This window comes from Theropithecus gelada, chromosome 11 (genome assembly GCF_003255815.1).
Source record: "Theropithecus gelada isolate Dixy chromosome 11, Tgel_1.0, whole genome shotgun sequence".
In the NCBI taxonomy this organism is placed as follows: domain Eukaryota; kingdom Metazoa; phylum Chordata; class Mammalia; order Primates; family Cercopithecidae; genus Theropithecus; species Theropithecus gelada.
Window position 1 is genome coordinate 125,158,579 of NC_037679.1, and position 16,391 is coordinate 125,174,969.

The 16,391-nt window shown below is 46.8% G+C and overlaps 1 non-coding gene across 1 annotated transcript; it reads left to right on the forward strand.

The window, feature by feature from the left end:
- Positions 1-14,595: 14,595 nt before the first annotated feature.
- On the forward strand, positions 14,596-14,697 carry LOC112635647. Its single transcript, XR_003121991.1, has one exon. It is a non-coding gene; the product is annotated as a U6 spliceosomal RNA (small nuclear RNA).
- The last annotated feature ends 1,694 nt before the right edge of the window (positions 14,698-16,391 follow it).

Consider the following 16,391-nt stretch of genomic DNA (forward strand, 5'->3'; position numbering starts at 1 on the left):
ATTGATCTTTAACGCCCAAATTCCTGATATGCTGGCTGTCCTAGAGAGCCACACGCCTCAGTCCCTGAAGGATCCCCAACTACTTCTCAGGGTCCACTTCTCCACCCAGCCCTCTGCGCCTCTGGAAAGATGTTGTATGTCCCCAGGGGCTCTCCTCGGGCTTTCCCAAATGATAAAGACCTCAAGGATCCACTTAATGCTCTGTCCCTTTCCTCCTCACTATGCTACAGGTTTCTCCTAGGACGCTTTTTGTTCCAAAAACCCAATTCAAACTAGTTGACCACAAAGGAGACCTGGTTAATTCTCATAACGCTGGATGCGCCAGGGCCAAACCTTAAGGAAAGCTGGAATCAAGAACCTCTAAGCTATCTGGCTCTTGCCCTCTGCCTCTCATCTCAGCTCCTCTCCTCCTGTTGGCTTCATCTTCTCTTTTTTCAGACAACTTCTCTCCATGTATTTGGGGATGTAGCTGCTGCAGTTCAAGGTTTTGTGCCCAAGTCCCGCATCCCAGACAGGAAAGAATCTTCCGCCACCAGGTCCATTTAGAAAAATCTGAGGGAAGGTCATTAATTGACCAGTCACATGCCCAGCTTGGGTTACATCTCAGTCCTGTGTGGCCAAGGGTGTGGACTCGCAGGTGTGGAATGGTGAGGAAGTTTCCCATAGGAAGAGAGGAGGGAGGTGCAGTGCCAGAAGAAGAGAAAAGATATGAAGCAGTGTGAGCAGATGCCCACTACACTATCGTTTGTGCAGAAATAATGAGATTGCCTTTATGGGTTGAATTGTGTCCCCCAAAAAGATACGTTTAGGCCATGTGTGCTGGCTCACACCTGTAATCCCAGCACTTTGGGAGGCCAAGGCAGGAACATCACTTGAGCCCAGGAGTTCGAGACCAGCCTGGGGAACATGGTGAGACCCCCGTCTCTACAAAAAATGAAAAAATTAGCTGGGTGTGGTGGCGGAAGCCCGTGGTCCCAGCTACTCAGGAGGCTGAGGAGGGAGGATCACTTGTGCTCAGAAGGTACAGACTGCAGTAAGCCATTATTTTACCACTGCACTATAGTCTGGGTAATAGAGTGAGACCCGAAAAAAAAAAAAAAAAAAAGTTAACTTTGCTGCTAATTAATTTAAGATTCTGAATCTGCAAAGGCAAAGGCCAACCTTCCTGGGCCTGTCTGGAGGTATCTAACAGAAAGCTAGATGACCAGACGACATCTGTCTCCATGGCATCACCATGTTCCTTTCTATGGATAAAATGGGTCCAGGGGCCAGGCGAGGTGGCTTATGCCTGTAATCCCAGCTACTCGGGAGGCTAAGGCACGAGAAACACTTGAACCCAGGAGGCGGAGGTTTCAGTGAGCTGAGATGGTACCACTGCACTCCAGCCTGGGAGACAGAGCGAGACATTGTTTCAAAAATTAAAAAATAACAAATGAAACAGGCTGGGCACCGTGGCTCACACCTGTAATTCCAGCATTTTGGGAGGCTGAGGCGGGCAGATCATGAGGTCAGGAGTTCAAGACCAGCCTGGCCAACATGGTGAAACCCCGTCTCTACTAAAAGTACAAAAATTAGCTGGGCATGGTGGCAGGTGCCTGTAATCCCAGCTCCTCAGGAGGCTGAGGCAGCAGAATTGCTTAAACCTGGGAGGAGGAGGTTGCAGTGAGCTGAGATCGTGCCATTGCACTCCAGCCTAGCGACAGAGCGAGACTGTCTCAAAAAATAAAATAAAATAAAATGGATTCAGGTGATAACACTCTTTCCTACCTATGGCCCCGTCCCTCTATCCTAACAGGGGTCCTCTGATTGAGGATTAGGACTAAACGTGGCTGTTTTCCCACTTTATCCCTCATGGCTACTGTAATTTTTATTTTATCTTTATTTTTATCCTACAGAAAGTAAAATACTCCCAATAGATTAACTCTACTGTTACGTAGTTGTTGCTTCAAATGCAAAGAATATTTGTCCTTGGGTATAATTTTTTGTGACCCTACGTGGTTGCGAGTGTCTGTTGGTGTGCATGGATGCTTTGCTTCAAATGAGTTGCCTTTATAACATGATAACCTTGTACCATATGTCGGGCAAATATCTTGGCCATAATTCACAGGCAACTGACACATCAATAGATTATCTGCCCGTTCTCATTGTGGAGAGTCTGTGTTAGTGGCCTTTGTCTACCATGGAACTGACAGAGGGGCAGGATTAGCTCACTGACGCTCGGAACACAAGTGACGAGGGATTTCGTGAAAACAAAGCCAAACAAACGAGGCGGCTTCCGCGGGCACCTGGCTGAATAAATTAAACTTGATTGAATCCTCTATTATAATGACGACAGAAAAGGAGGTAAAATATGCCTTCCCTAATGAGTTTCTTTACAGTCATTTACTATTTAAAACTTGCTATCCCAGGAAGGCAGCCATCGCGTAAGACTGCTTTGACTGGGTCTCGAAGGCTCTGTAAAATCTCTGGGCTTACAGAAGCATTGTGCATACTTCCCGCAAGCGTAGTTACTGGACACTGTTGCTTTAAAGCCAAGCTAGCAAGGGAACCCTACACTCTCTTCCTCTTGGCCTGCCCTAGGTTGTGAGTGGTCACATGAAGATGGCCTCAAAGCAGGAGAAACTAAATGTGCCAAGCAGGGAAAACACTGAATTGAAGTAACAGTCTGAAAAGGGCTATAAAAGTAGGAACAATGTAGGTGCAGCTTTTACATGAACGAAGAAACAGCACCAAGATTTACTAATAAGCGTGGCATAAAGAAACACTTCCGGCCAGGTGTGGTGATTCACACCTGTAATCGCAACACTTTGGGAGGTTGAAGCAGGCGGATCATTTGAGGCCAGGAGTTCGAGACCAACCTGGGTAACATAACCGCCCCATCACTACTTAAAATGTAAACATTTAGCTGGGGATGGTGGTGTGCTCTTCTAGTCCCAGCTACTGGGGTGGCTGGGGCAGGAGAATCACTTGAACCCCAGAAGCCAAGGCTTCAGTGAGCTAAGATCATGCTACTACACTCCATCCTGGGCGGCAGAGCAAGACCCCTGTGTCTAAGGAAAAAAATAGAAATTGCTGTCATTGAATTTAACATTATCTATGGGTCTTTAGTTTGCCATGAATTGTCATTACCAGTCAGCGTGAGGTACCCAAATACAAAAGTACAAAGGAAAATATACTTTTCACTTTGTAAAAATGAACGCACACAGCATTACAAAAGTGCCCTTTGAGGGCCATGCGCAGTGGCTCATGCCTGTAATCCCAGCACTTTGGGAGGCCAAGGTGGGCATACCACAAAGTCAGGAGTTCGAGACCAGCCTGGCCAGCGTGGTGAAACCCCATCTCTACTAAAAATACAAAAATTAGCCGGGTGTGGTGGTGCACACCTGTAGTCCCAGCTACTTGGGAGGCTGAGGTGGGAGAATCTCTTGAATCCAGGAGGCATAGGTTGAGGTGAGCCAAAATCACACCACTGCACTCCCGCCTGGGCGACAGAGCGAGACTCCATCTCAACAACAACAAAAAAGAGTGTCCTTTGGAAAGATGAATGTCTACATAGTGTAAGTTTAATGGAGTCACATTTGTCTAAATAGAAATTCCCCTCAACCTGTCATTACACTGTCTTCCCACTGTGAACATCCACCAATAGTCTCCCATTTGAAATATGCAAAGGCAGCAATGTAGGCCCCAGAAAAACAGGGTTAAAATATACTGGGATTAAAACGTTACTGAGGAGTCAAATGGGTAACTGAGGTTAGCGTTGACCCATTAGTACCTGTTAAGCAGAGAATTAGCTACTCACCTTGGTGTAGAATTGATGTTTGATTTCTTTGTGGGATCGGAGGGCCCACCCCTAACAGGAAGTGACCAAGGGTCATATAGAGTAGAATAAACAAAGCATGTGAAACAGCATGAGAGGCACAGAGAGGCAGCGTGTGTGGTGAGCACACTTACTGAACACATTACAGAAAATTATTACTATTGCTGCTTCCTAAGCTGTGAACTTTTCCAATAAATTAACTAAGTTTTATGAGCCTCAGTGTCCTCATCTGTAAAACTAGGGTCAACATAGCACTGTCTTGAGATTGCTGTGGAAGCTAAATACCAAATATATTACTGAGCCATTTTGCCATTGAAAGTAATGGCAAAATCCATACTTACTTTTGGACCAACCTAAATATCTAAACATGAGCATACAAGACCTAGAATGCGCTTTAAAATGTGTACTGCCAAAGCGGGACCCAGTGGTGCGCACCCGTAGTCCCAGCTGCTTGAAAGGCTGAGGTGGGAGGATCGCAGGAACCCAGGAGTTCTGGGCAGCAGTGAACCGTGACTGCGATTGTGAGTAGCCACTGCACTACAGCCGGGCAACATAGCAGGATTCTGCCTCTAAAGAATACTAAGCATAAAATGAACTTCCTACCCACTCTCTTTCAGGGCAAGCCATAACTGTGAAGGGAAACAAGTTAAGGAGGACAATTGAGTGCCTGAGGTTCTGCAGTGTGGACAAAGGTAGAGATGGCTACTTTAACTGATTAATAAAAGCCTTCTAGGCCGGGCACGGTGGCTCACGCCTGTAATCCCAGCACTTTGGGAGGCTGAGGCAGGCAGATCACCTGAGGTCGGGAGTTCAAGACCAGCCTGACCAACACGGAGAAACTTCATCTCTACTAAAAATACAAAATTAGCCGGGTATGGTGGCACATGCCTGTAATCCTAGCTACTCGAGAAGCTGAGACAGGAGAATCGCTTGAACCTGGGAGGCAGAGGTTTTGGTGAGCCAAGATCGCACCATTGCACTCCAGTCTGGGCAACAAGAGCGAAACTCTGTCTCAAAAAATAAATAAATAAAATAAAAGCCTTCTTCATGTCACTATTATAAACAGTATAAAACCTCAACTGGGACTTTTGGCAAACTTTTTTTTTTTTTTTTTCCTCCTAAGATGGAATCTCCCTCTGTCACCCAGGACTGAGACTGGCCCAATCTTGGCTCACTGCAACTTCCATCTTCCAGGTTCAAGCAATTATCCTATCTCAGCCTCCCGAGTACCTGGGATTACAGGCACCCGCCACCACACCCAGCTAATTTTTGTATTTTCAGTAGAGATGGGGTTTCGCCATGTTGGCCAGGCTGGTCTTGAACTCCTGATCTCAGGTGATCTGTGCGCCTCAGCCTCCCAAAGTGCTGGGATTACAGGCATGAACCACCATGCCTGGCCTTGGCAAACTTTTGTAAAGGGTCAGATAATAAATATTTTAAGTTTTGCAGTAAATATTTTTGTTCACTATTGCAACTACTCATGCCAGCCATTGTAGCAAAAAAAAAAAAAAAAAAAAAAAAAAAGCATTTCATAGGCAATATATAACACATAATGCATGAGTATGGCAGTGCTCCAATAAAACTTTTTTTTTCTTTTGGAGACAAGGTCTTGCTCTGTCTCCCAGGCTGGTGTGCCGTGGTGTGATCATGGCTCACTGCAGCCTTGACCTCCTGGGCTCAAGCAATTCTCCTGCCTCAGGTCCCAGAACAGCTGGGACTACAGGCTGCGCCAGCACACGCCACTACATTTTGTATTTTTAGTAGAGACAGGGTTTAGCCATGTTGCCTAGGCTGGTCTGGAGCTCCTGGGTTCAAGCAATCCACCCACCTCAGCCTCTCAAAGTGCTGGGATTACAGTCGTGAACCACCCCACCCAGCCATTTTTTTTTTCTTTTGAGACAGGATCTTGCTCTGTTTCTCCTGCTGGAGTGCAGTGGCACACTCATGGCTCACTGTAGCTTCGACAGCCCAGGCTCAGGTAATCCACTTCAGCCTCCAGAGTAGCTGGGACAACAGGTGTGCCCGCTAAGCCTGGCTAATTTTATTTTTGTACAGATGGGGTCTCACTGTGTTGCCAAGGCTGGGCTTGAACTTCTGGGCTCAAGTAATTCTCCTGCCTGGGCATCCTGAAGTACTGGGATTAACAAGTGTGAGCCACTGCACCCCGCCTCCAATAAAACTTAATAAATTCTAACAGTTACTTCCCCAAGCATTGAAAACTCTTCTACAACACGAGTTTTAATGATGGCATAACATTCCATATAGATTTTCGTGATTTATTTAACAAAGGCTTTAATGTTGGACATTTAGTTTCTCTTTATTTGCTTACCTCAACTGGTGCTCATAATTATTTTGTAACAATTTTTTTTTTAAGACGGAATCTCGCGCTGTCACCCAGGCAGGAGTACAGTAGTGAGATCTCAGCTCACTGGACCCTCCGCTTCCTGGGTACAAGTGATTCTCCTGCCTCAGCCTCCTGAACAGCTGGGACTACAGGCGCCCGCCACCACGCCCAGCTAATTTTTGGATTTTTAGTAGAGATGGGGTTTCACCATATTGGCCAGGGTGCTCTTGAACTCCTGACCTTGTGATCTGCCCGCCTTGGCCACCCAAAGTGCTGGGATTACAGGCGTGAGCCACCATGCCCGGCCTATAGAAATTATTTTTAAAGTGGGGATGAGAAAAAAAAAAGAAAAAATAAATGAAGTGGGGATAAGAAAAAGAAAGATTGCTCATAGGCCATTCAGAGATTATAACTGCCCTCACTATTATATATGCTTTTCAGGCTTATGATTACTTTTATTATTTATTTATTTATATTTTTTATTTTCTTGAGACAGAGTCTTGCTCTGTCATCACCCATGCTGGAGTGTGGTAGTGCGATCTCAGCTCACTGCAAACTCCACCTCCCAGGTTCAAGTGATTCTCCTGCCTCAGCCTCCCAAGTAGCTGGGATTATAGGCATGTGCCACAACACCTAGCTAATTTTTGTTTTGTTTTGTTTTTAGACGGAGTCTTGCTCTGTCACCCAGGCTGGAGTGCAGTGGCATGATCTTGGCTCACTGCAACCTCCACCTTCTGGGTTCAAGCAATTCTCCTGCCTCAGCCTCCTGAGTAGCTGGGATTACAGGCATGTGCCACCACGCCCGGCTAATTTTTGTATTTTTAGTAGAGACAGGGTTTGACTATGTTGGTCAGGCTGGTCTCGAACTCCTGACCTTGTGATCTGCCTGCCTCGGCCTCCCAAAGTACTGGGATTACAGGCATGAGCTACCACGTCCAGCCTAATTTTTGTATTTTTAGTAGAGACAGGCTTTGCCATGTTGGCCAGGCTGTGTTATCACCTTTAAATAAAGCTGGGGTTACATTGTACATCCTATTTTGTAACCTGAATTTTCACTTACCACAGTGATAAAGGTCTTCTTCCCCTCTGAGGTCCTAAACTTAGAATTGCTGGTCTCTGATTTCCATTATTCTAGTTTAACTTCTGTCTTCCGACTGTCTCACATCTACTCCCATAAGGGAGACTGCACTGACCATCTGGTCCTCTTGGCATTTTATTTCTTACTATAAAACTACAAATTGGCACCTGGCTTGCACATCAGTCTCTTAGGAGTTTGGTTACTGTTAGCTCCCACTGTGAGCCTGAGTGATCACCTCAAGTATTCTAGCAAAATAGGAGGGTTGGGGCCCTCCAAAGCTGAGAATTTGGGCATTATGACCTAAATAAAGTAACACAATACTGTCTGAGCAACTAGTCAAACCCAACCAGCCTCCTTCTCTGACAACTTTATTTTGCTTTCTTTAAGTGCCCTACCAATTATTATAAGTGATGACTGGTATGTATCATTTTAAATGGCAAACAACTCTAAATGGCTTGGTGGAGGGCAAGTTCAGACATCGTCGCTGGAGACTGGCTGAGAGTAGAAGCCCCTTTGCAGTGTTCTTTGAAGTGCTGACTTTAGTTACACAAAATGCTAAATTGCCTCTCCCACTGTCAAAATAGCCTTTTATACCTCTTCCTGTTTATGCTATCAAGGAGTTAATATGTAGGCTTCAGAACTCAATTTTGATCTGCTCTTGATAAAACCTTGGTTTACAGAACTACAGTAGTTTTTCACATTGTTGAGAAAAAGTTGAACTATTGTAATAATGGATTTTCTGTGTGTATAGAAACTCCTATGATTGATTTAATTTTTTTTTTTTTTTTGGAACGAAGTTTTGCTCTTGTTGCCCAAATTGGAATGCAATGGCGTGATCTCAGCTTACTGCAACCTCTGCCTCCCGGGTTCAAGCGATTCTCCTGCCTCAGCCTCCTGAGTAGCTGGGATTACAGGCGCCTGCCACCATGCCTAGCTAATTTTTTTTATATTTAGTAGAGATGGGGTTTCACCATGTTGACCAGGCTGGTCTTGAACTTCTGACCTCAGGTGATCCACCTGCCTTGGCCTCCCAAAGTGCTGGGATTATAGGCGTGAGCCACCACGCCTGCCTGGCTTTTTTTTTTTTTTTTTTTTTTTGAGACAGAGTCTTGCTTTGTCACCCAGGCTGGAGTGATCTCAGCTCACTGCAACCTCCACCTCCCAGATTCAAGTGATTCTCCTGCCTCAGCCTCCCAAGTAGCTGGGATTACAGGCACCCACCACCACGCTAATTTTTGTATTTTTTGGTAGAGATGGGGTTTCACCATGTTGCCCACGGCTGGTCTCCAACTCCTGACCTCAAGTGATCTACCCTCCTCGGCCTCCCAAAGTGCTGGGATTACAGGCATGAGCCGCCGCACCCAACCTTGATTTAAATTTCTAAAAATCTCAACATAATGTGTTTGGCTGTTATTCTTATTATGCTTAGAGTCAGGCACTAGCACATGCTAGACCAAATCTTGACTGATTTGAAAAGACCGCTGAAATCCATGATTTGCTACCAATTCTCTGTGTCTGCTGTGGCCAATATAAAGAAACTTGGATGCACTTAATTTATGAAGACAAGCATTTGCTGATCTGGAAGTTGAATGATACATGTGAATCCAATGATGCTGTACCCCTGCAGATAATGGCAGGCTGGATGTAGCGTGTTAGCCGTCATATTCTGTGTGCTCCCTGTAATGGGGGCACTTCCCTTCCATCGTGGCGAGGCCGAAGCAGAGGTACACAGACCTGAACACAAACACGAAAAACACCTTATCACGTGGGAGTCCGGGGCAGGCTCGGGCACATCCATTCCTCTGGCATTTGAGCAGCTGTTTTCCACAGCATTAACGCAGCACAGCAGGGTAAGTCAGATTAAAAACCAGTAAGAGTAGTCTCCTCATACCACCCTCAACTTCTTCCTACTTCACCAAAAAACCAATAAAAGACTGAATGTGGCCCTTTGTCAGCTAGACCTCAAAATCTTCTTTGCTTTATATGCGTATTTCCAATAAAAAACTACAAAGATTGTTAAAAGTCCTTTTATTTTTACTTATTTATTTATTTATTTTTAGAGCCAGGGTCTCACTGTGTTGCCCAGGCTGGAGTTCGGTGGTGCAATCATAGCTCAATGCATCCTCCAACTCCTGAGCTCAAGTGATCCTCCCACTTCAGCCTCCAGAGAAGCTGGGACTACAGGTGCATGCTACCATGTCAGGCTAATGCTTTTGGTTTTTTAAGAGTTTTGTTGAGTCAGGGTCTTGCTATGTTGCCCAGGCTGGTCTCAAACTGCTAGCTTTAAGCAGTCCTCCTGCCTCAGTCTCCCAAAGGGTTGATATTACAGGCATGAGCCACTGTGCCTGGCCTTATAGTCCTTTTGAAACACAAGACAAGAAACATTTGGCCGTGTGTGGTGGCTCACGCCTGTAATTCCAGCACTTTGGGAGGCCAAGGTAGGCGGATCACCTGAGGTCAGGAGTCTGAGACCAGCCTGGTCAACATGGTGAGACCCCATCTCTACTAAAAATACAAAAATTGCCAGGCGCGGTGGCTCGTGCCTGTAATCCCAGCACTTTGGGAGGCCAAGGCAGGTGGATCACGAAGTCAGGAGTTCAAGACCAGCCTGGCCAAGATGGTGAAACCACATCTCTACTAAAAATACAAAAAATTAGCTGGGCGTGGTGACACGTGACTGTAATCCCAGCTACTCGGGAGGCTGAGGCAGAGAATTGCTTAAAATCCAGGAGGCGGAGGTTTCAGTGAGCCAGTATCTCGCCACTGCACTCTAGCCTGGGCAACAGAGCGAGACTCTGTTTCAAAAAAAATAAAATAAAATAAAAATACAAATACAAAAATCAGCTGGGCGTGGTGGCACGCACCTGTAATCCCAGCTACTCAGGAGGCTGAGGCAGGCGAATCGCTTGAACCCGGGAGGCGGAGGTTGCAGTGAGCCGATATCACGCCATTGCACTCCAGCCTGGGCAACAGAGCGAAACTCAATCTCAAAAAAAAAAAAAAAAGGAAACATTTATTGAACACCTAGTACATTCCATGCACTGTAGTGTGTGTAGTTTTATTTAATTTCATCTCTGCACAACCCTGGGAAATGGTCTATTAGCAGACGCAGAGGATAAGGCATAGGACAATCAGGTAACACACGCAGGGCCAAATATCATAAGTGGCAGAATTCAAATTAAAGCCACCTTCCAAGCCATGTCCTTCCCATCATCACAATACTGCATGTCTACAGCACAGTTGATGGGCATAACCCTTCTTAGCAACAGCAAGCAGCTGAGCAGAAAGTAATTGCAGGAGGCAGAGCCAAGAGGAAAACTGCTGAGAGTGCTGACAGTAGGTGGAGAGAACAGAAGCACACACTGTAGGGTGCAATCTTAGTGAGCTTTGTTTTCCTTCCATAGAGGTGAGTTCAGACCCAGGCGTGTCTCTCAAACATTCATTCCCCCTGCTTGGGCACCGTAGACTTGAAGGATTGGACTCAGGAGTGGGGGAGGACACAGGGGAAGTTGCTTTCCTGGCGTGAGGACTCCGGCCACAGTGGTAGTGTACAGCAAGTACAGGGTAACAGAAGGGCCAGCAGGAGGACACGGTGCAATGGTGTACCAAGGGACAGGAGAGTGAATCAGAGCCACAGGACAGAGCTCCACCTGTTTCCAGGGAGGTGCCTGGGGGGCTCCCGGAAGCCAAAGGCAGCGCCCAGAGGCAGTGTGAAGAGGTCTTCCTCAGACCTCAGGGTTTGGGCAGGGATAGTGGGTGACCTGTGTGCTGGCTCTCCAGAAACTGAAAGCAGCAAGAGACGCTTGGGCTCCATTTTTAGTTTTTCTGGTTTGTTTTGTTTTGTTTTTTGCAGGCACTCAGTGGTTAGCTGGAAATAAAGGTGGAGGAACTGGGCAGTTCAAAGGCAGAGACGGCTTCCCCCAGCCCCGCCCCACCTCCCCTTTCACTCAGAAAAGCCACAAAAGCGTGGCCCCAGGGTGTGTGTGAAAAGAGGGAGGAGTGACTCCACCTAGCTCCTCTGGAGTAGAGGGAGGCTGTGGGCCTGGTGTCGTGCGCGCATGCCTGCGTGTGCCTGTGTGTGTGCGTGCTTGCCAGGTGCTCAAGGGTCGGGGGAGCTGGCCGAGAAGACTGAGGAGATGGAGGAAGGTGGAGGGAAGTGTAATAGAAGGAGGTGGAGGAAGGTGGCTGCTGTAGAGCTTTGGCTCTGGCTGGCCCGATCCTCTTTCTGAAGTTGCAGCTGCACTTCGGGGCCAGGCACTGTTGACACTGTGGGTATAAGCGTGTGGCCAGCAGCAGAATAGAGACTCAGAGTCTTGAGAAAGAAAGTGGTGACTTCCCCCTCTTCCTTCCTTCTTTCCTCTACAGAGTCTGCCATCTGGGGGCAGAGATATGGGCAAGCCCTCATTATAATACTAGCAGTGAAGGGCTGGGCATGACAGGTGGAAACCCCATTGGCTCTAGAACTCAGGACATGGAATTTGCTATGGTGGCAGGCAGGGGTCCAGAGGTGGTGTTTGTTCTCTATCTCTGTGTAACGAAGTAGCTTAAGGTATAGCAGTTTGAGAGAAGAAATGTTTATTATCTCACAATTTCTTTGGGTCATAAATACGGGTATGGCTTAGCTGGGTGCTTTCTGGCTGAAGGTGTTTCATGAGGTTACAGTCATGCCACCAGCTGGGGCTGCCATCTCATCTGAAGGCTCAACACTGGGGGACCGAAGTCCAAGCTCCCTCACCGGTCACCAGCAGGATTCAGTTCTTCGAAGGCTGTCATTTAGAAGCCTCCCTCTGTCCCTCCTTACAGGTCCTTCTCACAGGGCACTTCGTGACATGGCAGTTGACTTTCTGGAGACCATCCAAGTGAGAAAGAGCCCTTAGAAAGAAGTGACAGTCTTTATGTAACCTAATCTCAGAAGTGATGTCTCATCCCTTCTGCAAGTTTCTATCATTCAAAATTGCATCAGTAAATCCAGCTCACTCAAGGGAAAGGGATTCCTAGGAGGTAGGGGTCACTGTGGGCCATTCTAGAGGCTGCATGTCACAGCATCCAAGCTGAGCCCTACAGAGTGACAGGAGTTCATCAGGCAGCGAGGCAGGAGGGAGCTGAGGGACGGCAGGTGCAGTGAACCGTGGCTGTAACTCAGTATGGCTGCACAGAGAGCGCTGCCTGAGGGTGAGGGGTGCCGTGGAGAGCCCAGCAGGGCCCAGAACTTGTACCATCTTTTAACCCGAGTTTGCAAGGGTGGACTTTATCCTGCAAGCGTGAAGAGCCTAAAGCTGGAGGCTCACAGTTAAGATTTGGCTTTAAAAATATTACACTCCTGGCCCAGCTCGGTGGCTCATGTCTGTAATTCCAGCACTCTGGGAGGCTGAGGTAGGCGGGTCACCTGAGGTCAGGAGTTCGAGACCAGCCTGGCCAACATGTTGAAACCCTGGCTCTACTAAAAATACAAAAAAATTATCTGGGCAAGGTGGTGGGTGCTTGTAATCCCAGCTATGAGGGAGGCTGAGGCAGGAGAATCGCTTGAACCCAGGAGGTGGAGGAGGTTGCAGTGAGTCGAGATGGCGCCGCTGCACTCCAGCCTGGGTGACAGAGAGAGACTGTATCTGAAAGAAATGAAAGGAAAGGAAAAGAAAGGAAAAAAAAAAAGAAATGAAAACAAGGAAGGTTACCACTGCTGTGGGAGAATGGATTGAAAGGAGTAAAAGAGCAGAGGGAGGCCAACTGGCGGGGTGAGGCGGATGCGGGGATTGCACTAAGGAGCTGGAGAGGCCAAATGGCTGGCGGCAGCGCTGCTGCAGAGCTGGCGTCACTGGGTGTAGGAACTGACTGCTATGTCTGTCTTCCTCCTCGGGAACATAAGCTCAATGAGGACAGCGATACTTGTTTGTAGTCTCTGGTATCCCCAGTGTTTAGGACAGTGGTGCTAGATGGATGACTAGGACACCCCCAGGTTTCTGGCTTGAGTAACTGGGCGGAGCTATTCTCTAAGCTGTGAGGCACAGAGGGCAAACATGGATAGGAACTTAACATTTGAGAAATACTGAGTTTGAGGTGCTTGGTAGGCCATCTGAGAATAAATGCTTAGTAGGCAGTTGACGTGCGGGGATCTGGAAAGCCTCTCAAAGAAATGGTGAGAGATGGAGACTTGAGAATCCAAGCACCTAGACACCAATGATGGGAGTAGTTAACATGGCCCTAGGACGCTTCCCCAGAGTTTCTAGGACACCTTATGCAGCAATGTTGCTTGCTTTGAAAGATAGTAAAGGAAGAAAGTCTTGCCAATTGTCATTCACAAAAGAAAGTCGAAAATATGTTGCCAGAGAGGGGAGGAGAAAGCCAGGAATCACAGGAAGCCAGAAGAGAGTTTCAGGTACTGTGAGAACAGCACAGTAGGTTAGATAAGAACTGAAAGGAGGCCAGTGAGTTGAAGCCCACTGTGGGTGGGGAGGAAGGAGAAAAGGAATGTGTTCCAGAAATGCAAAGCACTACTTAATATTTATTTTATTTTATTTTTTTGAGACAGAGTCTCGCTCTGTTACCCAGGCTGGAGTGCAGTGGTGCGATCTCTGCTCACTGCAACCTCTGCCTCCCAGGTTCAAGTGATTCTCCTGCCTCAGCCTCCAGAGTATCTGGGATTACAGGCACCCACCAACACGCCTGGCTAATTTTTGTATTTTTAGTAGAGACAGGGTTTCACCATATTAGCCAGGCTGGTCTCGAACTCCTGACCTTGTGATCCGCCCGCCTCAACCTCCCAAAGTGCTGGAATTACAGGCTTGAGCCACCGTACTCGGCCTATTTTATATTATACTTATTTTATTTTATTTCTCGCTCTGTTATTCAGGCTGAAGTGCAGTGGTACAATCATGGCTCACTGCAGCCTCCACCTCCTAATTCTCAAGCAATCCTCCCACCCCAGCCTCCCAGAGTGCTGGGATTACAGATGTAAGTCACTACACCTGGCCTCCATTACTTAAAAATTGTTCAAATTAAAGGCTGGGCGCAGTGGCTAACACCTATAATCGCAGCACTTTGGGAGGCCGAGGCAGGAGGATCACCTGCGGTCAGGAGTTTGAGAGCAGCATGGCCAGCATGGTGAAACCCTGTCTCTACTAAAAATACAAAAATTAGCTGGGCATAGTGGTGGGTACCTGTAATCCCAGCTACTTGGGAGGCTGAGGCTGGAGAATCCCTTGAACCCAGGAGGCAGAGGTTGCAATGAGCAGAGATCATGCCATTGCACTCCAGCCTGGGCAACTGAGTGAAATTCTGCCTCAAAAAAAAAAAAAAAAAAAGATTAAAATTAAAACTGTCACTTCTGAACACCATTAAAAAACAAAGTGCCTGCTTCGGCAGTACATATACTAAAATTGGAACATTGGAACCATAATAGAGAAGATTAGCATGGCTCCTGCAAAAGATGACAGGCAAATTCATCAAGCATTCCTATTATTATTATTATTATTTTTGAGACAGTGTTTCACTCCTGTCACCACAGCTGGAGTACAGTGGCGTGATCTCAGCTCACTGCAACCTTCACCTTCCGGGCTCAATGGATTCTTCTGCCTCAGCCTCTGGAGTAGCTGGGACTATAGGCATGCACCACTGTGCTCGGCTAATTTTTGTATTTTTGGTAGAGGCGGGGTTTCACTATGTTACCCAGGCTGGTTTCGAACTCCTGAGCTCAAGCGATCCACTCGCCTCAGTCTCCTAAAGTGCTGGGATTACAGGTATGAGCCACCGTGCCCAGCCTCATATTTTTTATATTCATTTTGAAAAAAACACAACATACAAAATATAGATAAGCATTTAGATCACAAGTTCCTCAAACTGGTCTTTGTCGCAGCAATTTAGGAATCACCTAGGTGGTTTTTAAAAATACATGTTCTGCCGGGCATGGTGGCTCATGCCTGTAATCCCAGCACTTTGGGAGTCCGAGGCGGGTGGATCATGAGGTCAGGAGATCGAGACCATCCTGGCCAACACGGTGAAACCCCGTCTCTACCAAAAATACAAAAAAATTAGCCGGGCATGGTGGCGGGCATCTGTAATCCCAGCTACTCTGGGAGACTGAGGCAGGAGAATGGCATGAACCCGGGAGGCGGAGCTTGCAGTGAACTGAGATTGCGCCACTGCACTCCAGCCTGGGAACAGAGTAAGACTCCGTCTCAAAAAAAAAAAAAAATACAGATTCTGGGTTTGCCCCAGTTCCATAAAATTCACCTCTCAAGGGTGAAGCAGGAGAAAACTATTTTTTAATGTGCCAAGTGACTTTGAAGTGGGAATTTTTTTCAAACATTTTATTTGGAGTTTTCTGCTTTTATTATTTTTAATTGACACATAATAATTGCATATATTTATGCGGTGCCATGTAAGATTTTGATATAGGCACACAATGTGTAATGATCTAATCAGGGTAATTAACATATCCATAACCTCAGGGTTTTGAATCACTCATTTAAACCTCTAATACTCATTTTTTCTTTGACTTTAAGCCCTTTTAGAATAAATAAAGCGATACAAAATATTCATAGATTACTAAACTGTTAGAAGCCAATTGTTACATTTAAGACTTTATTTATTTTATTTATTTATTTATTTTTTTTTTTGAGACGGAGTCTCGCTCTGTCGCCCAGGCTGGAGTGCAGTGGCCGGATCTCAGCTCACTGCAAGCTCCGCCTCCCGGGTTCACGCCATTCTCCGGCCTCAGCCTCCCGAGTAGCTGGGACTACAGGCGCCCGCCACCTCGCCCGGCTAGTTTTTTGTATTTCTTAATAGAGACGGGGTTTCACCGTGTTAGCCAGGATGGTCTCGATCTCCTGACCTCGTGATCCGCCCGTCTCGGCCTCCCAAAGTGCTGGGATTACAGGCTTGAGCCACCGCGCCCGGCACATTTAAGACTTTAATAGGGAACTTAAAGCAATCAAGAAAATAAACTCTCCACAAAGTTTTAAAAAATAACTATAAAATACATCCTGTAGGCCAGGTGCGGTGGCTCAATCCCAGAACTTCGGGAGACAGAGGCAGGCGGATCACCTGAGGTCAGGAGTTCGAGACCAACATGGAGAAACCCCTTCCCTACTAAAAATACAGAATTAGCCGGGTGTGGTGGCGCATGCCTGTAATCCTAGCTACTCGGGAGGCTGTAA